The following is a 23,987-nucleotide window of genomic DNA, read 5'->3' as shown; positions in this document are numbered from 1 at the left end:
ATTCGCTTAAGGAATCATTTGCTAAAACCATGTGTTCTTCACATATTACAACAAACACTTAGGTTTGTTTTAGAATTGCAGCCATTCATTTGTGAGATCACTGTGTTTAAGGCCAATACCACCATTATGGGCTTACGCAGAATTAGAGCATTGGGAATTTGAGGCTTCTGACTGAGAGATAAAGAATTCTAATTACACTTCCATGGACTAACCATTCACATGAAAATAAACTTCTGCTGCCACTCACAAGCAATGCTAGCTTTGCTCCGAATCAGCACTGAGGAGTAGGGACAGTGGTGGGGGTGGGGGAGTGTGGTGGTGTAGGGTTCTATCACCCCTCCTTTAAAATTCAGGAAACACATTTAAAATGTGAGGCATAGAATGAGTTCAATGCAGATCTAAGTGTTTGTTAAAGGCTGTAATGCGCTGCACTTTTCCAGTGTTGCCCTGCATGTGGAAGAAAGTGGTTTAAAAGCAGGTCACCAATGGAGGGATCCCAGTCCCGGGGAGGAATGGGAAGCAGCTGTTATTGAAAATCAATGCTGCCTTCCCTGCCCACAGCAGCAGTGAATATTTCTGATTTAATACCAGTCTCACATGGTTTGTAGTCAGGTTTCTATTCTGGACATAAATCAATGGCATTAGCGCCACTGACTTTGGACTGACTTCCATGCCATTGCAGTGGCAGGAGATACTCCGTTGTGAAAATTAGCCTTGTGTCGAACAAGTCCAGGTATAATTCTGGTCTTCAAATGGGGAAGTATATTTGTAATAATGATCCTGTCTGAAGAGACCATTCTAATATCCATTACAAATGTCTGTTGGTGAAAATATATTTACTTCTAATGGGTATTTTTTTGACAAAGGGGTTTGCGTCTCTCACACCACAAGAGAATAGGTGGGTAGTTCAGAATCCAATAGTCAATAGTTAACATCCAACTACCACCAGGCTTCACATCAATCAGGTGAATTTGTCAGAAAACTGCTTTGCTGCGTAATACCCTGCTTAAATGAGGGATTAGATATTCTCTGATGTAGGGATGACTTCCCTTTGGGATCAGTTACTGCTTAACAAAGGAATGAAGAAGTCTGTTTACATCTCCTCTTCCTCCACTAATCTACAACCATGTTTACCAGTGGCAAAAGCGACGAGATGTTTCTGAATTAACTGTTCCACCCATACAATGCTCATGTTTGGGCAAATTACATGCACAAGCCTTTTTGATTGCAAAAACAGAATAAACATCTGAAGCTACCATCATCTTTCACTTCCTGCACCCAACCACAATCAATGACTGTTGTTGTCAATAAAAGAACCACACTCATCTAACATCTTTGTTCCCAATATTCCTGTTTCCATTAGCAAATTCATGTGCAATGGTGTATAAACCTTGTAAGTGAGGCATCTCAATTGGACTTTGTCAAAGTGAACCATCAAAATGTATAGAAGATTTTTACAACTTAATTTTAGTGATCACTCATAGTAGAAGTGTAAATCTACTTTAGGCTCAGTAGCAGAAGAACTACAAGCCCACTGCCACTCTCATGACAGCAGTGAAAACAGTTCGAAACACCTTCATTAGCCCTGAACTGGCATTGTCTCATCTTGATTCAAACCTGTTGTTATGAACTAATTGGTCCCTTGTTATTGCTGTGTTAATTTCATTGGATTTCACCATTTGTGCATGTTGCCTGAGGAATTGAAACAATGTAATGGTTCATGATTCCCTTATTTGAAATTGTATTAACCCCTAGTCTTTATAGATGTTTACTACAAATGACGAAGAACTTGGAAAGGTAATTAATGCCTGGTTGTATCTTATTTCCTGATATAATTTAAATCCATATTTACCACCATTGTATTGATAGAATATTTGAAACATCTTAAGATGCTTCATAAACATGCTATCAAACCAACTTGACATTGAATTACAATCTCCATCAAAGGTGTAGGTTTTAGAAGTTGTTAGGTCTTCAAATCAAGGCAATGCCAGTCTGAAAGATGAGAGTTCACCATATTGAAGGGTAAATGAACTTGGTGCAATCAGACAACATCACAGTGAACTGAAACAGAATCATCAATATTTATTTATGCTACTAATACTAGATATCAATACTAGGTCCCACAGCCATGCTTCACTGTGATATGTTTGTTCACTTTCCACTGTAACCTCAGGCTATTTCCAAGTGCTTCTTGAGTGGGAGGGTCAACAATTCTGGCGTGTTTCTTTTATGTGACAAGGTTCACATGTTTGTCCCTGTAAATCTCTCAGCTTCTTCTAAATTTCAGCTTAACCAGGTTATGTTGATAATTGTGTAGTTGTGCCAGTGCCATCACTCTGATTTTGCTGTTCTCTCAAATTTGTTATTTACTGCTTAGTACTATTTTCAATTAACATAAACTCAAGGTATAATTTTACACAACCATGCTTCAGCAGGTAACTGCACATATTGCAGACAAAATTAAGGTTTACAGTGATTGCCTTCGTTTACAATAGAAACACAAATAATAAAGAACGGTTAAGTATGGAAAATATCCACTATGAGGGTAGATTTTCATTCTGTGGTACTGTTAAATGTATAATTGTGGATCAGATATTTCATAGGATCCCTACCGTGCAGATAAAGGCTATTCAACCCATCGAGTCCACACTGACCTGTCAAAGAGTATCTCGCCCAGACCCACCTCTCCTAATGCCTAATCCATTCAGCCTGCACACTATAGGGCAATTTAGCATGGCCAATCTACCTAACCCATACATTTTTGGACTGTGGGTGGAAACTGGATCACCTGGAGGAAAAATGCAAGGCTATGGGGATTGGGTCAGTGGCTACCTCTGGGTGAGATGGTCTGTGGAGGATCAGTGCACATCCAATGGGCTGAATGGCCTCTTCCTGCACTGTAGGGATTCTATACTCCATCGAGTACTGATCCAGAGTCTTCAACTACTCCTCATATAGCAAGCCCTTCATCCCTGGGATTCATTCTTGAAAACTGCGCTCACACATAATACCTTTCTAAGTTAAAAACTTTTTGTCTCAACACTCGCCGTATCCCTCTCTTTCCTCCCCATTCATATATCTGTCAAAATGCCTCTTAAACATTACAACTGTGTCCGTTTCCACTACCTCTTCTGGCAGCACATACCAGGCACTTACCACCCTGTGTGTGAAAATCTGCTTCGCACGCTTCCTTTAATCTTACCTCTTTCACCTTAAACCTATGTCCCTTAGTAGTTGACATTTCTACCCTGGGAAAAAGATTCTGACTATGCCTTCTGTTTATGCTGCTCATAATTTTGTAAACTTCTGTCAGGTTCCCCCTCATCCTCTCACGTTCAAGTGAAATCAAACCAAGTTTGTCCACAGTTTCCTCCTAGCTCGTATCCTCCAAATCAAACAATATCCTGGTCAACCATTTCTGTAGCCTCTCCAAAGTCTCCTCATCTTTTTGGCATTATGGCAATCATAACTATACACAATATTCCAAATGTGGCCTAATTAAACTTCCAAACAGCTGCAACATGACTTGCCAATTTTTACATTCTATACCCGACCAATGAAGGCAAGTGTGCTGTATGCCTTCTTGACCAGTTTATATACTTGTGCTGTCTTTTTCAGGAAACTAGGTCCCTCTATCTATCAATGCTACTAAGAGTTCTGCCATTTACTGTATATTTCCCTCCTGCATTAGATCTTCCAAAATGCATCATCTCTCATTTGTCCAGATTAAACTCCATCTGCCATTTCTCCACCCAAGTCTCCAGCTTATCTATATCCTGCTGTATCCTCTAGCAATCCTCCTTACTATCCACAACTCCCCCCACCTTTGTGTTGTCTGCAAACTTACTAATCAGGCTATCTCCATGTGCCTCCAAATCATTTATACATATATTACAAACAAACGGATGTCAGCACTGATCCCTGTGGAACACCATTCATGACAGATCTCCAATCAGAGAAACACCTTTCCACCTCTACCCTTTGTCTTCTATGACCAAGCTAGTTCTGTATCCATCTTACCAGTTTACTGCAGGTCCCATATGACTTCACCTTCTTCTTCACCTTCACCTTCACCTTGCTAAAGTCCAAATTAGCCAACATCTACAGCCCTGGCCTCATCAATCACCTTTGTTACTTTCTCAAAAAACTCAATCAAGTTTGTGAGACATGAGCTACCCCGCATAAAACCATGCTGCTTATTGTGAGTAAGTCTATATTTTTCCAAATCTGAGTAAATCATATCCCTAAGAATCTTTTCTAATAATTTGCCTACCACTGACATAAAGCTAAATAAAAACCAAAAGAACTGAGGATGCTGTAAATCAGGAACAAAAACAAAGTTGCTGGAAAAGCTCAGCAGGTTTGGCAGCATCTGTGAAGGAGAAAACAGAGTTAACGTTTCGGGTCCAGTGACCCTTCCTCAGAACAGCCACCATCAGCAACTTTGTTTTTGTTACTGACAGAAAGCTTATCGGTCAGTAATTTCCTGGATTTTCCCTGTTGCCCTTCATAAACAAAGGAACAACGTTGGCTATTCTCCAATCCACTGGGACCTCTCCTGTGACTGAAGAGAATACAAAGATTTTGTACAAGGCTCCAATAATTTCCTCACCTGTCTCCCTCAGCATTCTGAGATAGATTCCATCAGGTCCTGGGGACCTATCTATTGTAGTGCTTTTCTAAACACCTGATAACTCCTCATCTATAATATTGATATGTCCTAGATTATCAATATCCCTGTCCCGAAACTCGCCAGCCACTATGTTCTTCTCCTTTGGGAACACTAGTACAAAGTATTCGTTAAGGACTTTGCCCACTCTGGATCAATGCCTCCTTCGTCCATGAGTGGACCTACCCTTTCTCCAACTACTTCTTGTTCCTTATATATGTATAAAATGCATTGGGATTTTCTTTAATCCTGTTTACAAAAGATACTTCATGGACCCTTATAGCCCTCTTATTTCCTTGAGTTCTTTCCTGCTTTCTTTGTATTATTCAAAATTTCTGTCTGTCTTCAGTTTCCTAAACCTTACGTATGCCTCCTTTCTCTTTTTGACTAAGCTCTTAGTTTCTCGTCATCCAAGGCTCTCGAATGTTGCCATCCTTATCTTTCCTTTTCACAGGTACATGCCAGATGTGGATTTACCTTCAAATAGCTGCCCCCCAGTCTACATTCCGCAGTTCCTGCCTAATATTGGTGCAGTTAGCCTTCTCCCAGTTTAGTATTTTCACCCAAGGACTACTCTTATCTTTATCCATAAGCATTTAATCCTTACAGAATTATGGTCACTGTTCCTGAAATATTCCCCCCACTGAAGCTTCGATCACCTGGCCAGGCTCATTCCCCAATATTATGTCTAGAATGGTCCCTTCCCTAGTTGGTCTATTTACATATTGTTTCAAAACATTGTCCTGCACAAACCTAACAAATTACCCCCATCTAAGCCCCGAGCTCTAAGTCTCAGTCAAAATAGTGTAAGTTAAAATCACCCACAACAACAACCCTGGTGTTTTTAACATTTTTCCATAATCTGTCCACATATAGAGACAAAGTCATAGAGCTATACAGCATGGAAACAGACCCTTTGGTCTAACTCATCCATGCTGACCAAATATCCTAAATTAATTTACTCCCATTTGCCAGCATTTTGCCCATATCCCTCTGAACCCTTCCTATTCATATACCCATCCAGATGCCTTTTAAATGTTGTAATTGTACCAGCCTCCTCTTCCTCTGGCAGCTCATTCCATACACGCACCATCCTCTGCATGAAAAAGTTACCCCTTCAGTCCCTTTTAAATCTTTCCCTTCTCACTTTAAAATCATGCCCTCTAGATTTGGAACCCCCAACCCTGGGGAAAAGACCTTGGCTATTCACCCTATCCAGGCCCGTCATGATTTTATAAACCTCGATGGGTCACCTCTCAGTTTACAACCAAGGAAAATAGCCTCAGCCCATTCAGCCTCTCCCTATAGCTCAAATCCTCCAGCCCTGGCAAGATCCTTGTGAATCTTTTATGAATCCTTTCAAGTTTCACAACATCCTTTCCGTAACAGGGACACCAGAATTAAACATAGTATTGCAAAAGTGGCCTAACCAATGTCCTGTACAGCCGCAACATGACCTCCCAACTCCTATACTTAACGCAATGACCAATAAAGGCAAGCATACCAAACGCCTTCTGTTCCTCTATCACCTGTTGCCTGTTGGGAGGCCTGTAGTACAATCCCATCAAAATGATTACACCCTTCTTATTCCTGGGTTCTATCCATATGACTTTGTTGGATAAGCCCTCCAAGGTGTCCTCCCTTTTAGTCTTACTGGCTTTAGTCTGTGACTCCTCATTGGTCATTTCACTTGCTGACCTACTGCTTTGGTTTCTGCCCCCTACCACACTTGTTTAAATCCCCCCGAGTGGCACTCGCAAACCTCCCTGCCAGAATATTGGTGCCCCTCCAGTTTAATTGCAACCGTCCTTCTTGTACAGGTCTCACCTGCCCCAAAAGACATCCCAATAATGCATATATCAGAAACTCTCTTGCACAAGTTGTTTAGCCACGTATTTAACTGTACTATCTTCTTATTCCTAGCCTCACTCCCACATGGCACAGGGAGTAATACCGAGATTACAACACTCGAGATCCTGCTTTTCAACTTCCTACCTAACTCCCTGAGCTCCCTTTGCAGGAACCCATCTCTCTTTCTGCCTGTGCAGTTAGTACCAATGTGACCACAACCTCTGACTGCTCACTCTCCCTCTTCAGAATACCCTGTGCCCACTCAAAGACATCCTTGACTCTGGCACCAGTGAGGCAGTGCGCCAACCTGGAGTCTCATTCATGGCCACAGAGACATCTACCTGTGCTCCTGACAATACAGTCCCTTGTCACTACTACTCACCGACACTTCGACCATCCCTGTTGTAAAACAGTGCCAATTGTAGTGCCACTGATCTGGCTGCTACTTTCCCCTGAGATGCCCCCTGCCACCCCCGCCCACAGCAAATCCATAACGGTATGCCTGTTTGAGAGGGGAACGGCCACAGGGGACTCCTGACTATGCTTACCTGTCTTCCTGGTGGTCACCCAACTCTTCTCTCTCTCTCTGTCTAGCCCTTATTGGTGCTGTGACTGGCTCGCTAAACATGCTATCCATGACATTCTCAGCCTCATGGATGCTGCATAATGAGTCCATCCGCAGTTCCAGATGCTCCATGTAGCAAAACAGGAGCTGCAGCTGAGCACACTTCCTGCATACACGGTCACCATGGACCTGGAAGTGTGCCTGATTTCCCATATATTGCAGGAGAAGTATTCCACCGGGCTGAGTTCATCTACTATTGAGAATCTTATTGACTAAATCGACCTTATTAACTACAAGCAACAATCCAGGAACTGATGACAGAACCTTACCCACTTGTCACCAAATTCAGATCTCTCACTCCTGCTCTCTATTCCTGGCAGACTGCAACTTCTAAAAGTAAGTACTTTACCACTGTCCACACACTACTCACTCAGTCTACAAACCTGGTTCCAGAGCAGCCAAGCCTAGGTCACTTTTTAGGTTGTGACGTCACCTCTGAAGTTCTGCCCTTAGATACAGTTTCACTCTGACTGACCCCACTCTTCAGGGATTTATCGCTGGCGCTGCTGTTCACCCCCAGGTTCGCTCTCCTTCGCTCTGTTGCTGCTGCTGTCACTACTCAGGCCAATGCTGCCCCCCTCTACCCACCCTTTCCATAGAATGTGTACCCTTGGATATTTAGATCCCAGCCTGATCACCTTGTAGGCATGTCTCTGTGATACCCACAACATCGTACCTGCCAATTTCAATCTGCACTACAAGCTTATTTACCTTGTTTCGTAAACTGCGCGCATTCGAGTACACTGCCCTCAGTCATCCATTGAATGCCCGCTTCTCATTGCTGTCCCCTTGTCTGCTGTGCCTGAACATAGAACATAGAACATAGACCGTAGAACATAGAACAGTACAGCACAGTACAGGCCCTTCGGCCCACGATGTTGTGCTGAACTTTTAACCTAAACCTAAGGTCTATTAACCTCCACCCCTAACACATACTATCATCCATATGCCTATCTAATAGCCGCTTAAATGCCCCTAATGAAGCCGACTCCACTACCCTCTCCGGCAATGCATTCTACGCCCCTACCACTCTGAGTAAAGAACCTACCTCTGACGTCTCCCCTATATTTACCTCCACTCACTTTAAAACTTAAGTTGGATTCCTGACCATTTCCATACATTCTGTCCTATTACCTGTTCTGGAAATTTTAATAACCTCTGCTTAGCCCTCCCCCTTTAACTTTTTCCATAACTTTCCATGCAACTGACCCCCCACTCTGGCCTCTGGTCCTAGCATGATTCTAGTGGAGCCTGTTCCTTCGGACAGCTCCCTCCTTCCCCAGTACTGGTGCCAATGTCCCATGAATTCGAACCCATTTCTCCCAAACCAATCTTTGAACTACATATTTACCTCTTTAATCTTGTTGACCGTGTGCTAATGAGCTCTTGACTCAGGTGTATTTCCGGATATTATTAATCTTTTGGTTCTGCTTTTCAATTTGGCACCTCGCTGCACATATTCCCTCAGCAGAACTTCTTTCCACTTTCTTTCCATAAATTGTTGTCAACCACATGGACCATGGCAACTAGATCTTTCCCTCCCACTCCAAATTCCTCTGCAGCCCAGATGAGACTTCCTGAAGCCGGGCACCAGGCAGGCAACACTGCCTTCAGGATTCTTATTCCTGGCCACAGAGAACTGTGTCTATTCCCCTGAGTATGCTATCCCCAGTCACAATTACACCTCTCTTTGCTCCTCCATCTTGAATGACTCCCTGTATCATGATGCTATGGTCAGTTTGCTCATCCTCCTTACAGCCCCCACTCTCATCTACACAGGGAGCGAGAATCTCAAATCTGTTAGACAAGCTGAGACACCTTCAACAACATCTCCTGGATCCCTGTACCTGCATCGCTCGTAGTAAAACCACTGACCGAATTCTGGGTAGTTATCGAAGGGGTATGACTGCCTCCTGAAATACAGCATCCAGGTAACTCTTTTCCCCCTCCCTGATGTGTCGCAGTGGTTAAAGCTCAGACTCCAGCTCATCAACTCTGAGCTGAAGTTCCTCAAGCAACCAATACTTCCTCCAGATGTGGTCACTATGAACCACAATGGGGTCCACTAGCTCCCATACCATGCAGCTACAACACATTGCTTGGCTCTGTATCTCCTTTTTTCATTTTTAATCTGATTTTTAAAAAAAATCCTATTGATCTTTTAGTTGGTAATTTGTAAGTATTTCCCCTATTTATCTTCAATCTGAAAGTAACCTATAATTGTCAAATCAGTAGCTATTACCAATCAATGAACTTACAGTTTTCCTGTACGGTTCTGCGCTTCATTTTTAATCCTGAGCTTCCAATTGATCCTGTTTTAAAAAAAAACTTACAAACTATGAGCCAAAACAAGAGCAATAAACATCTCTTCCTCTCTGCATCAAATTCTCACGCTGACTCCAAATTCCCTGAACATTTAACTTAGTTGGACTATGTCTCACTCTGAGTGAGATCTCTCCTTCCTGACCTACACAGTTTACTCTGGTTATAAAGACTGCTCAATTGTATATTACACAGCATGGCTCATTCATATAAAGAGATGCATTAGATATTATGGAGATAGTAGGAACTGCCGATGCTGGAGAATCTGAGATAACAAGATGTACAGCTGGATGAACACAGCAGGCCAAGCAGCATCCTGCTCCTCTGATGCTGCATGGCCTGCTGTGTTCATCCAGCTCTACACCTTATCATTAGATATTATGCTTTTTTTTTGTGTGCACCCTATAGGTATGATTATTAAATAAACCAAAGAGTACAAACTTCACTTTAACAGCGACATGTAATATTCACAATTTGATGGGAAAATATCTCATTATTATTTATAACACTATGCAGATAATAACACTGATTTCTCTAACTGCCTCAGTCTCAATAACAAGTGCTGTACATTATATAATTTGTATTTCAAGGCGCTCCCTAATTTATGAATGTCCAACTTATGAACTCTCGTACTTATGAACGCAATTTTATGCAGGGGAAAAATTTTAGTGATCCAAAATATAAGTACTTCCTGTATGTATGTAAAGCTATCTAATACTGTCCTGTATTGTGTTCCAACTTACGTTCAAATCAACTTGTGAACTGACTCAAGATTGGAACATGTTTGCATCCTGGGGACTACCTGAAATCACAATAAATTTGTATCTAGGGGTAAGATTTAATATTTGCAGCTAAGATAATCTGCAAATACATCTTTTTCATTCTGTGGAAGAAGTAGAAGACCTTCTCCCGCCTGAGTTAGGGTTAGGTGCACAATATTATTTCATACAAGTGGTGTAAATCTAATCAGTTATCTCACTGGGTCAAATCAGGGACTCTCAGAGTCAGATCAAATGAATCCAAAGCAACAGAACAGAATGATTGAGTGACATTGGTCTTTCCTGTCAGTGAAAAGTGTAGCATCCCTGAGGTGCCCCTGTGAAATAAAACCTTTAACAGGCCAGAGAAATGAGGTTGAATGGTTCACAAATGTATCAATGTTTTCTTTTATGAAGGCTCTGCTGATTGCTGCTTCTTACTATTTTCAATACCTATTACACAACACAACTTTATCACGATGTTTCAATACCTCAAAAATCTCACGAAAGTAGCAATTATTTGAATAATAGATATGTAGGCAAATGGACAAAATTGTAGTCAATGGAAAAGATGCTTGAGAGTCCTGTGCAGTATAAAACAGATTACTGATTTGATGTTAGCTGGTAATTTCTCCCCATAAAGCTTACCCATACTGAACTTCCAATAGTGATAAAATGCACAGACCTCTATCCTCTATTTGCAAGATAATTATGGATGACAAAGGCCATGTAGTTCATTTCAGCTCATCAACCAAGATAACATATGAACATAGGGGTAAACCAAATGCATACCCTTTTGCTGGCAATGGCATTCGATAGCGTTGCCTTGATCATACCAGTGAATGCAACTCAAAAGAATTTAATTGGATGCAAATTGATTTAGAACATTATAAAAGGTGCTATGTAATTGGAGGGCTATGTCTTTCTTTCAATATACCTGCATTCACTAAGGAAAGTAGCAGCGGTGGAAGTAGCAGATTCTCTAACCAATCAGTTGATGTTAGGCAAGTGGCTTCAAGGAAATGATTACATTTAGAAAGCATTTCAACTTTGTAACTAATACAGCCTTACCATTCTGACTTCTTTGGCATTTACCCACAAGATACCATAAATAACATTTGTCTCTTTTGCTGAAGACACTATCCCCAGGATTACTCAATCAGATATCTACCGGCAACACAGAAAAACATAGTTCCTTGTCCTCAATTTTTCAGAGAAGCATGATACATGGTACAAAAATTTAGTTCTTGCCTTAACTCAATGCTGTCCTTAAGGGAAGACAGAGACTTAATGGTAATCTCACTGGATTTTTAAGCCAGTAGCCCCAAGTTAATGAACTAGGACATAGATACAAATGCCAGCATGATGTATAAAAATAAAAATCTGGAATAAAAAGTTAACTTAATGGTGTAAGTATTACTGATTGTTGTAAAAAACCCATCTGGTTCAATAACATCCTTAAGGGAGGGAAATCCTTACTTGGTCTGATTTACATGTGATGCCAAACCCACAGCAATGTGGTTAAATTATAACTGCCCTCTTGGGCAATAAATGCTGGGCTAGGCAACAACACAAACATCACATGCATGAATAATAAAATTTATCTGCATCCTTTCCCTTTCCCTCACAAACTGTCATACAAAATGTGTGGTATGCTGTTAATTTACAATATATTTCCACAGGTTCCATGAGATGTTATATTGCATTTACACTAAATAAATGTGCAAATGGTATTTTATTTCAAACCAAGGAATGGAATATTCCAAAGCTCTGAATAATGTGGACTATGGCGAGAAATTTGGGAGAATCATTTAAGAAGTCAAGCAAGGCCTGTCTTGATGTTGGGAGCATCTAGTTGCAATTTCCATCTAAATTCTGGATGCTGAGATTAATTCTCACGCGTGAGAGGCGAGAGGCCTATTAATGGTGAATACAGCTCATTATCACCCTCATTATGCTCAATCTCACCTCACTAATAGGCATTTTCCTATTTTCCACCCCGAGATAGAAACGAAGTGTTGAGAATTTCCGACATGCAAGTCAGAGTGATGTCAGCTCACCGCTTACCACTTTGGGAAGCCATCGTGAATATTCAGCACCAGTGTCTCAGGACAGTGGCTGCACATCCCATATCATAAACTCCAGCATCTGAGACAAGCCAGACCCTCTGCACAATCATGGCACCTCTCTGATCCATTGACAGAATACCTCTTCATTGAAATGCTGCACTTTGATCCACATCAGTAACTATCATTGGAATGCTGCTACATGGACACTTTGCACAGGGACAGGCACTCAGCTCATGTTTTAGCTCAGGCTCCGTCTCAAAGCTGATTACTTGCTGTGTTAGCCCTCACCCACTTAGCGCCTACCCGGTGCCCACATCATCCCTGCCTTGCCTTTTAGTGGTTCTCCCCCCACAGCCACATTTTAAAAGCCCAGACCAGTACTTTATTGTTTTGCCTCTTAGCATGAGCACAATACAAGGAAACTTGTCAAGCTGGTCAAAATCATTAGTCAAGGGTGTAGACATGTTGCTGCTATTTCCACAGGTTCCATAAGATGTTGTATTGCATTTACACTAAATAAATGTGCAAATGGTATTCTCATAATCTCGTAGCATGTCCCAGCGACCTAGGCACCAAACACACAGCATGTGCATCAATCAAATGGCCATGTGTCAAAATCATACAGGAGTAGTCCTCAGCCAAGTCAAGGGAGTCTGCTGTCAGTCAGCAGGTTGTGGTGCAATCCGTCAAGGACAATGTCTGCGAGTAGTCCAGAGGTTTGGACATGGTCAGACACGTGCCTGGCTGTTTTCTTTCGGGGGCTGTCACATTGCAATCCAGGGAGTGGATGACAGTCAGTCCTTCAGGTCTAGTGCAACCAGTCAGGGGATTAGTAGATCATCTACTGGGGAGATGTGTGGAAATCAGTCAACAGTCTGGTCAGTCATCACTGGGGGCTATCCATCCAAATCAGTCAAAGCGGGGGATGCACAGTCAGCCTGGGTGTCAGTGGAATGAATGGGGACACTGTTGTGATAGGGAGGTGAGAGGACTCAAAATGGGGGACTGAAGTGAACTACTTTGGATGTGGAGGATACAATGACAGAAGACAGGGAAATTCGATAAAAGGGTGGATACAGCAGCCAGTAGTACATCTGAGGACCTGGGATACTGTGGCTGTCGGGGTGTTGCTGATAGGTCATCACAGTCTGCACTCCCCTTCCCTAGACACAGTTGAGAAGCAATGCTGTATGGTCTCTGGGCTTACCTGTCCCAATGCAGGGAATCATTTCCCACCAGCCAGCACAATTCACTTTCTGGACTATCAAATCTGCAATTCTATCCAGAGATTAAAGTACACACCCTACTCTATTTGTAAAGGCAATCTCACGCACATACAATATCACACTAATGCTGCAGAAAAATGAAAGCCTTCAATATCTTTCTCAGTTAACTGGGCAGTGCTTCATAGTGATCACAGAACAAATCACTAAGGACCACTACTCTTGGAATCATATAATTAACTGAAAAGTACTGAGCCCCAGATATCAGTCTGTCTACACCAAAGTGCAACTCTTGTCAATAAAGCACATCATTATAGATAATGATGTCACCTCCCTGGCTCCCAGTCCTGAGCAACATTCCTGCTCCCCACCCCGAAAAAAAAATCAGGCAAGCTACTGGAGAAGGTATGCTCCAACCTATGTTTGTTCTTATTCAATAATCTCCTCAAACCACCTGCAATATGCTTTCCCTCACTCGATACCTCCTCACCATGGTCAAACCCATCATGTCACAGAGGTTGAGGATCTGAGGCAAGAGGACTGGATGGAAAAAATGCCCACCAGAAATTACTCTCTGATTGAAGTACAGCTTCACCACCTAGCTTTGATCTCCCATGGCCACAAAGGCCCTTTTAAACCACTTCTGATTTGTCACTACCTCTGTATAGCCACTCAAAATCAATGGGCTCACCAAGGCTGTTCAGGTTGCAGCTGTGGTACAGTCCACACAATGGCTCACATTGTCGAGGTATGTCCACTAACTAACCTGAAGTAAAAACAACAAATGCAGATGCTGGAAGTCTTAAACAAAAACAGAAATTGCTGGAGAAACTCAGCAGGTCTGACAGCATTTGTGGAGAGAAAGAAGAGTCAACGTTTTGGATCCAGTGACTCTTCTTCAGAATCAATATGACAGCACCTTTAAAGAGCTCTATTTAGCCATCACGTGACTATAGCTTGGCTCTGGGACGATTGTTACGAAAGATCCCGGATGAGATTCTACATGTTATTATTATTTCCAAACTACAAACGTTGGCAACAAACAATTGCAACTCTTTAGATTGAGTTGATGATTCCAGTGAAATAAATTCATCGAGCAAAATTGGAAGAATTTAAAAAGACATATAAAGAATCTTTCATTTGCACAAAATGCTCCAGAACATTTCCCAGAAGAAATAGTGGATGGAGAGTAGGATACAAAAATGAAATGAGCAGCATTTCTTGAAAGCTCAGTTGTGAAGGCTGAGACAAATAATACATCAACGAGGGTAAGAACAGAGTTCAAAGACACAAAAGTGTCAAGGCTGATTGCTGTACATCCAAAAGTTGGTAAAGAAAGTGAATACATAATAGACAAGAGTCAGAGGGCCAGTGTGATTGGGTTTATGGCTACATAAAATAACTGAGCTAAGGAGGAGTGAAAAATTAGAAGGTGATCCCAAAATTATTACACTAAGTGTTAGGGAACCAATACAGCTTGAAAAGGTTGGTGCAACATGTGCAAAAGGTCTTAATGCAGAATGGGAATCAAGGCTAGGATTCTGAATGAGCTGCAGATTTTGTAGGATGGAGCTGAGAAGGTTGTAAAGGATAGCCTTAGTGACAAAGATAGGGACGTAGTGAGCCCATGTTTGGAGATAGAGGTACACGATCTTAGCGATGCCTAAATTGATAAGACCTACACTATCTACATTTAGTGTTTGTTGATCAAGTCATGGGAGGATGAACTGAGGTCAATAATATGTGACTAATGATCAGGTATTTATTTCATGTTTCACAGATCTGATCATTTCAATTACGGACATTACCAACTCTTCCACAGTAACTTTTCCAAATAGATTCACTGGTGACATAATTATTGCTAAAGTATCCAGCCAAAGTCAACAAAAATAGACAAACAGAAATGAGTTAGTTAGTCATCATCATTTACAATGACAAATAGTTTAAAATTAGTAATGCTCACATTCACCTTTTAAAGACAATCAACTTGGGTGAACCTTCAACGATCATGTTCAATTTCTCAAAGACAGTTGGAGATAGAAACTTCAATCACTTGTGCTCTTTCAGACCTCTTTTAACCACCCACCATCACCTTTCTGGGGGCATAAATAGTCTGCATCTGCAGTTAGACTTCTACACAGTCACCAAATATTCTCTGCACACTAACACTTTGACCTCCTACACGTTTTCCACTTACAGGTTTCCTGTTCATGTCTTTATCAAAGAAGGTGGGATGGTCTCCATTGCACATTGCTCCACAGTTGTCTTGAGCAACATATTTTTAAGGTAAACCTTGAACTGGTAGTTTTTCCTTGTTGCAGAACTCAATACTCCCTCTCCTCCCCATACCCCCACAAGGTGGTATACTCCATTGACAAAGAGACAATATGTTTTCTAGCACCCCATTGAGAAATGTAAAACTCACCCAGTATGGTCAACTAATTTCAAGTAACAGTTAAATATAAACTATATGATTCTGCAGTGTGCTGGAGGTCCTTGTAGCTGAACTAGCAGGACTAGGAACGAGCATAATGCGTAAAAATAGAAAATGTTGCAAGTACTCAACAGGCTTGCAGGCAGCATATTTGAACAGAAAGGGTTGATGTTTCAGGACAATGACGAAATGACTTTAACTGGGTTGTTTGTCTGCCCCAGCTCTGTCTCTGGATGTGGATACTTAGATTTGTGATTCAGGCTTTTAACAATTTAACATCCCTTGAATCTGCTGGATGCAAAACTGCTCATTTGAAAAGTGAAAATTCTCCCAAAGAATGACACTAGGCAACTATTTCATAGAATCCTTACAGTGCAGAAAGAGGCCATGTGGCCCATCGATTCCACACCAACCCTCCAAACAGCATCTCACCAGACCCCATCTGGTTACCTATTCCTGTAACTCCACTTTTACCATGGCTAATCCACCTACCCTACACATCCCTGGACACTATGGGCAATTTACCATGGCCAATCCATCTAACCTACACTTTGTGGGAGGAAACCCATGCAGACATGGGGAGAATGCGTAAATTCCACAAGGACAGTCACCAGAGGCTGGAATCAAACTCCGACGCTGTGAGGCAGCAGTGTTAACCACTGAGCCACTGAGTCACCCTTTGGTCAAATTGTCTTTGTGCCAGTTCTTTAAAACAAAAATGCAAAATGAATCAAGATCTAATTTGTCTCAATTCAGACCTACCACAAAACTAACCATGATGCCAGTTTGCAACCTATCAGTTTTTGTTAGTTCAAGCAGACACTTCAAAATGCATTCATACTTTAAGGCATGCAGAGACTAGTAGTTATGATTGAAAAGCTTTATCATATCAAAAAATATTTAACTAAAAAAGAAACCGACTAGTATATCACACTGAAACTCTTGAATTGTTCAGTATATATGTGAGTCAATTTTAATGATCTTAAATCAGGTTAGCCACATGGAGAAATAAACATCTTTATTGAAAGTGTTGGTAATAATTTCTATTTTTAGCTTAGTTAATGAAACCCCAGCAGGTTATAACTCTAAAACAATGATAAAATTAATAAGATTGACAGTTTGCACTAGGCTATAGAATATTTTTCAGTTATCATTATGACAACGAATTTTAGTGGAAACTTCAACTCTAACTCAACCAGGACAATTTCGAAAAAAAAACTTCTGGTACTATTTGCAAACTGCATTTCAAGCAGAATTTCAGACCTTCAACTTTAACTTGAGAAAGACATTCCAATCAAAGAACTGGTTACCATCATAACTGATGGTGCACCAGATATGCTTGTGACAAATGTGGGATTTTTGCATTTTGCAGAAATTATCCTAAAATGCCTTCTTTTGTTAATTATCACCATATAATCCATCAGCAAACATCAGCCATGGACTTTTCTCATGTAAGGAGAAATTGTTGTTAATACTCTAAAGTCAATTTGAGGAAAAGCCTTACAGCACCACTTTTTAAAATCCTTACTTGATGAACTTGATGCTGCTTATAGTGAACTACTTCTTCATCCTGATGACAAGTGGTTAGATCGAAGGTAGGTCCTGCATAGGTGTTTAGATCTGATGCCTAAAATCATCACTTTTCTGAAATCAAGGAATAAAGTCTGCAGTTAGCTGTCAGACAATGTATGATTGCTCAACTTCAGGCTCTTTACAGATGTAACATCAAAACTGAACAAGCTGAATTGTGAACTGTAGGGACTACAGAGACTGAGCACACACATTCAATGCTGTGGATGCATTTAAATTGAAACTGGGTCTCCCAATTAAAACAACCCTGCAACAATTCCCATGTCTGGACAAAATATTTAAAAAATTCAAAGACAAAAATTGTTCCATCCTGAAAAGCTCTGTGCACACCTGAGGAAGTTAGCAGAGGAATTTAACAGATGATTTCAGGAATTAGATCTGATAGAAATCTGTTTATCTCAGATCCACTCCTTCAGCAGACATTGGGGGTTTGCTACCAAATTGTATCAAGTGTTTGATTTTCAAAGTGGTAGAGTTGCTATGGAGATAAATTCTGTGCAAAATGATATTGAGCTGAAAGTCAGATGAAGGGACAGTGATTTTTGGAACAGCAAAAGAATACCCGTTTCTATCATCCTGTGTTTTAAAGTGAAAGCTCACTTTGGCTCCACATACCTCTGTGAGATAGCATTCTCCCAAAAGAAGATAATCAAGTCCAAGTTTCATACCAACCTCACAGACAGCTGTTTAATAGGGTGTACCTTAAATTTGAACCCAGATTTCAAGGCACTGGCAGACATTGCGCAGTCACAGGTGTTACACTGAGGCTTAGTGAGTGGAGGACAAAATGAATAATTCTATATATTTGGTTTCAGATTTACAATGCAGTAAAAATAAACTGTTTATTCTCCATTTTCTTAGGGGTAGATCCTGGGCTGCAGTTAAATTCAAAAAGTGGTCTTGTGCTTAAATAGGCTAGACATGATTGATCTAGAAGGACAAGGGCAGTAGGTAGATGGGAACACCACCCACTACAAGTTTCCTTCCAAACCACACACTATCCTGGCTTGGAAATAGATCCCTGTTCCTTCAATGTTGCCAGGTGAAAGTCCAGGAATTCCCTTCTTAACAGCACTGTGGCTGTCCCGACTCCACATAAACTGCCATGGCTTAATAAGGCATCACACCAGCACCTTCTCCAGAGCAATCAGGGATGGGCAATAAATGTTGTTGCAACATGTTGCATCCACAAATTTAAAAAAATGGAAGTCTCGTGCTCTTCCTCAGGCACAAAGTCCACTTTCCAAGGCTACAAGAGATTTTTCTGAGTCTGCCCAGGCTCTTTAGAACACAATATGCTAAACACTGGCAAATCAAAGACACATGCAAGCTTTAAAGGTGTGTTCCCAGCCTGTTAAATTATTCAACGTTCTTGCTCATTGGCAATTCAGTGTGTCTGGCGCAGGCTCAAGAAAATCTCCACTATTATATCACAAGAAGCTAAGCCTTTCCCTCTGAGTGAACTAAGTTTTGAGCTCTATATTTAAGCTCTAGCAATGAAGTCAATGGAAATACGATGGGAAAAGGTAGATATGGGCTGCCGTAATCCGTTCTCAGGAAGGGTCACTGGAACGAAATGTTAACTCTGTCTTTTCCTTCACAGATGCTGCCAGACCTGCTGAGCTTTTCCGACAACTTCTGTCTTTGTTCCTGATTTACAGCATCTGCAGTTCTTTCGGTTTTTAGATATGGGCTGCCAGTTTGCTAAGATGAAGGGGTTGGGGATGAAAAGAGCAGTGAATTCAGTAGAAGTAGTCCCCATGATGACCAGGCCCCATCCCTACCAAGTTTGTACATCATGACAATTCAGTGCTCAACCATACCTGTCAGTAGGTATAATCCTGGCAAAAATATACAAGATCACTGGTTTTTTTGGGTTTTATGTTTTGTGCCACCAGAAGCACCAACTTTGCCTGGGAATGTTATGTTGCCGACCAAAAGCAGATTTATACAAAGTGGCTGTACTGTAACTTTAAGGGAGTACATGATGGGATTTCAAACGTTCATAAGTCAAAATGACAGTAAACAGAGTGCAGCTATTGAACACTCTCCTCAACACAGCTTTTACAATTCATTCATGGGATGTGGGGGTCATTGGCTAGGCCAGCATTTATTGCCTGGAGGCTGGTTAAGAGACAACCACAACGCAGTTAGTTTGGAGTCATACATCAGCCAGATCAGGTAAGGATAACAAATTTCCTTCCCTAAAGGACATTAGCGAAGTGGGTCAGAAATCACATGGCACCAGGCTATAGTCCAACAGGTTTATTTGCAAACACAAGTTTTTGGAGCCTCAGTTCTTCTTCAGGTGTTAGTGAGAGAGGTAGTATCAGACACAGAATTTAGAAGTAAAAGCTCAAAGGTTCATATCATTGATGAGGATGTACTAAACAAACCTAAGATGCTGTTAAATCTTTAATCAGTTAGAGAGTTTTAATTGATTAATATGTATATGTAAATCCCTGAATAACCTTCAAGTCACTTTCCTGAGAGAACTAAAGGTTTTACCGGTGTAAAGAAGAGGTCACACTTTAGGTCAGACAATGCACGTTACTCATGAGGCCTTGTTTAGAATCTGTTTGTGTTTTAGTTTGTAATCAGACTGGTTTTATTTCAAAAGTAGGAATTTATAAAACACCACATCGACTGGCTGTCTATAAATTGTGCTTTTTGAACAAAATAAAGTGTATCTGCAAATACAACTTCACCACATAGACACGCATGTGTGTGTGTGTGTGTGTGTGTGTGCACACGCGCGTGTTGGGGGGAGAGAGCGTATGTGTGTGGGGTGTGAGAGAGTATGTGTGGGGGTGGGAGTGACAGTGTGTATTGGGGGGGAAGACAGTGTGTGTGTGTGTGTGTGTATGTGTGTGGGAGAGACAGAGAGAGTGTGTGTGCGTGTGTGTGTGTGCATGTGTGTGTAAGTGTATAGTGTGGTGGGGTCACCTGCAGTGCGACATGAACCCAAGATCCCAGTTCAGGCCACCCACATGGGTACCAAACTTGGCTATCAGCCGCTGCTCAGTGACTCTGTATTGTTGTGTATCCTGAAGTCCACCTTGAAGGATGTTTACTCGAACATCTGAGACTGAAAGTCCTTGACCGCTGAAGTGTTCCCCCACTGCGAGGGAACATTCCTGTCTGACAATTGTTATGTAGTGTCCATTCATTGTAGCGTCTGCCTGGTTTTGCCAATATACCATGCCTCGGGGCATCCTTGCCTGCAGCGTATGAGATAGATGACGTTGGCCGAGTCACATGGGTATCTGCCGTACATGGTAGGTTGTGTTCCCAAATGTGATGGTAGTGTCCATGTCCATGATCTGACATGTTTTGCAGCGGTTACCATGAGAGGGTTGTATAGTGTTTTGGTTGATGTTGTCCCAAAGGCTGGGTAGTTTGCTGCGAACAATGGTCTGTTTAAGGTTTGGCGGTTGTTTGAAGGCGAGAAGTGGAGGTGTGGGGAAGATCTTGGGCGAGGTGCTCATCATCGTCGATAATGTGTTGAAGGCTGTAAAGAACATGACGTAGTTTCTCCGCTCCCAGGAAGTACTGGGCAACAAACGGTACCCTATTGGATGTCTTCTGAGGACGTCATTATGGTTTTACGCTGTGGCACATCGCCTCCAAAAGCTTGTGTTTACAAATAAACCTGTTGGACTACAACCTGGTGTTGTGTGATTTCTGACCTTGTCCACCCCTGTCTAACACTGGCACCTCCATATCATAGTTACCATCGACACCACCAACTGCTGGCTCAAAGCGGAGAGGATTTCCAAGAAGATCGAGCATATCGATACAGGCATCAAGTTTCTACAGAAACGCAAAGAAGCAAAAACGATCCCAAAAGGACTACAGATCACGAACCCACTCAAATCGACCTACGACACTGATTACACTGAGAGACTTTTCCGTTGCATTTCTCACAAACTCCTCACTCATCTTGAACACGAACTCTACAGCAAGCGCCAAAACCTTGAAATCAAGATAGAGTTCATGTTCACAGCTTGAGCTCAGGATACAGCAGCACAGTTACGAGACACTGCCAAACAGATGAGGCAATGGAACTACGCCACCTGCATGCACACCAAGAACAAGAAACTGGAGAATCTTGGCATCACCAATAGCAATAACCAAGTCTCTCCTGGTAACACAGGTGAAAGCAGTATCACCACGGGAAAATCCATCGTCAACTTATCTGACCACATCCTTCAACCGGATGAGATCGAAGTTCTCAGCCAAGGTCTCAATTTCTGCCCACCACCAAAATGGACCCCATTAGTCCCACAGCAGACACAGAGGAATACATCAGGTGATTGAGGCTCCAGGAATTCTTCCAAGATGTCAGCAGCGAGCCCAGTGAGACAACCAACGAACTGGTTCAGTCGACAGAGAGATCCATGAGGGACCGGGCAAAGAAGGAGTCAAATTGGACCCGTCCAGAGGGCTGTTGCTCAGGGGTTGACAGGTATGATCAAGCCATCAGAGAATGCGTAAATGCCAGATTCATCAGCCACATTCATAACGTAGTGCAAAATGCCATCTGCGCTCTCAAGACCAATTGCAACATTATCATCAAACCAGCAGACAAAGGAGGAGCCATCATCATACAGAATAGAATGGACTACTGCAAGTGTACTAACAGTTGAACCACCAGGAATAGTACAGACGACTACCTGCTGATCCGACCAAAGAACACATCCTTCAACCACACAGACTGGTCAAGACTTTTGATTCACCCTACAGCACCCTATGCACTCTCATCCCACATATTTCTTGCGTAGGGGACTTCTACTGACTTCAAAAGATACACAAAGCCAACACACCAGGATGTCCCATCATATCAAACAATGGGACCTTGTGTGAGAATCTTTCTGGCTATGTCGAGGGCATCTTAAAACCCATTGTACCGGCAATCCCCAGCTTCTGTCACGACACTACAGATTTCTTACAGAAACTCAGCACACATGGATCAATCGAACCAGGAACATTCCTTATCACAATGGACGTTTCGGCACTCTACACCAACATCCCCCACGATGACGGCATCGCTGCAACAGCATCAATACTCAATACCACCAACTGCCAATTTCAAGATGCCATCCTACAACTCATCCGCTTCATCCTTGACCAGAACATCTTCACCTTCGGCAACTAGCTCTTCATCCAGACACATCGAACAGCCATGGGAACCAGATTTGCTCCCCAATATGCCAACATTTTCATGCGCAGGTTCAAATATGACTTCTTTACTGCACTGGACCTCCATCCAATGCAATCCACCAGATACATTGACAACATTTTCTTCCTTTGGATTTACAGTGGGGAATCACTGAAACAACTACATAGCGATATCAACAAGCTTCATCCCACCATCAGACTTCCATGGACTTCTCTTTAGAATCAGTCTCATTCTTGGACACACGCATTTCCATCAAGGGCGGACACCTCAGTACCTCACTCTACTGCAAGCCCACGGATAACCTCACGATGCTGCACTTCTCTAGCTTCCACCCTAAACATATTAAAACAACTATCCCCCATGGACAAGCCCTACACATACACAGAATCTATTTGGATGAGGAGGAATGAGATGGACACCTGAAGGTTTTGAAGGACAATCTCATTGGAACAGGATACGATGCTCAACTCATCGATCACCAGTTCCGATGTGCCACAGCGAAAAACCGTAATGACCTCCTCAGAAGGCAGACATGGGATATGTCTGATAGAGCACCCTTCGTCAACCAGTACTTCCCTGGAGAGGAGAAACTACACTATGTTCTTCGCAGCCTTCAACACATTATCGACGATGATGAGCACCTCACCCAAGATCTTCCCCACGCCTCCACTTCTCTCCTTCAAACAACCGCCAAACCTTAAACAGACCATTTTTCGCAGCTAACTACCCCGCCTTCAGGACAACATCGACCATAATGCTATACAATGCTGTCATTGTAACCACTGCAAGACATGGACACTACCATCCCATGTGGGAAAACCACCCACCATCTTGGGTGTGGGGTCTGATTAACAAGAAACCCACTGGACACCACATAAAAGCCAGATTGACACTTGATCCAGGGAGCTTTCTTGCGAACGGGGGCACTGTGGTCTCTTACCCTTAGGGATATCCACTTCTACACTTCGCCAAAGTAAAGGAATAGCCTGTCCATTATGTTTTTTTCACAATGATAGTGACTATTGCTTTTGTAGCCAATTTTCCAATGTTTTGACACTATGATTCAAGCTTCCAGGTTACAAATACTCTTAATAATGTTTTCACAGCAACATTGTGTGACTCACTACAAAACAGGAATGTGTCAATTAGATTTCCACCACCACGGATAGGAGTACTGCATACAAAGTCATTTTGAGAAAAATAGGGTTCATAGGTTTAATGAAAAGGTTGTCAGCACTTTTACTGTGTGAACAGACCAACT

This window comes from Rhincodon typus, chromosome 5 (assembly GCF_021869965.1).
Source record: "Rhincodon typus isolate 14 chromosome 5, sRhiTyp1.1, whole genome shotgun sequence".
Taxonomy (NCBI): Eukaryota; Metazoa; Chordata; class Chondrichthyes; order Orectolobiformes; family Rhincodontidae; genus Rhincodon; species Rhincodon typus.
This window is presented reverse-complemented; position numbering follows the sequence as displayed.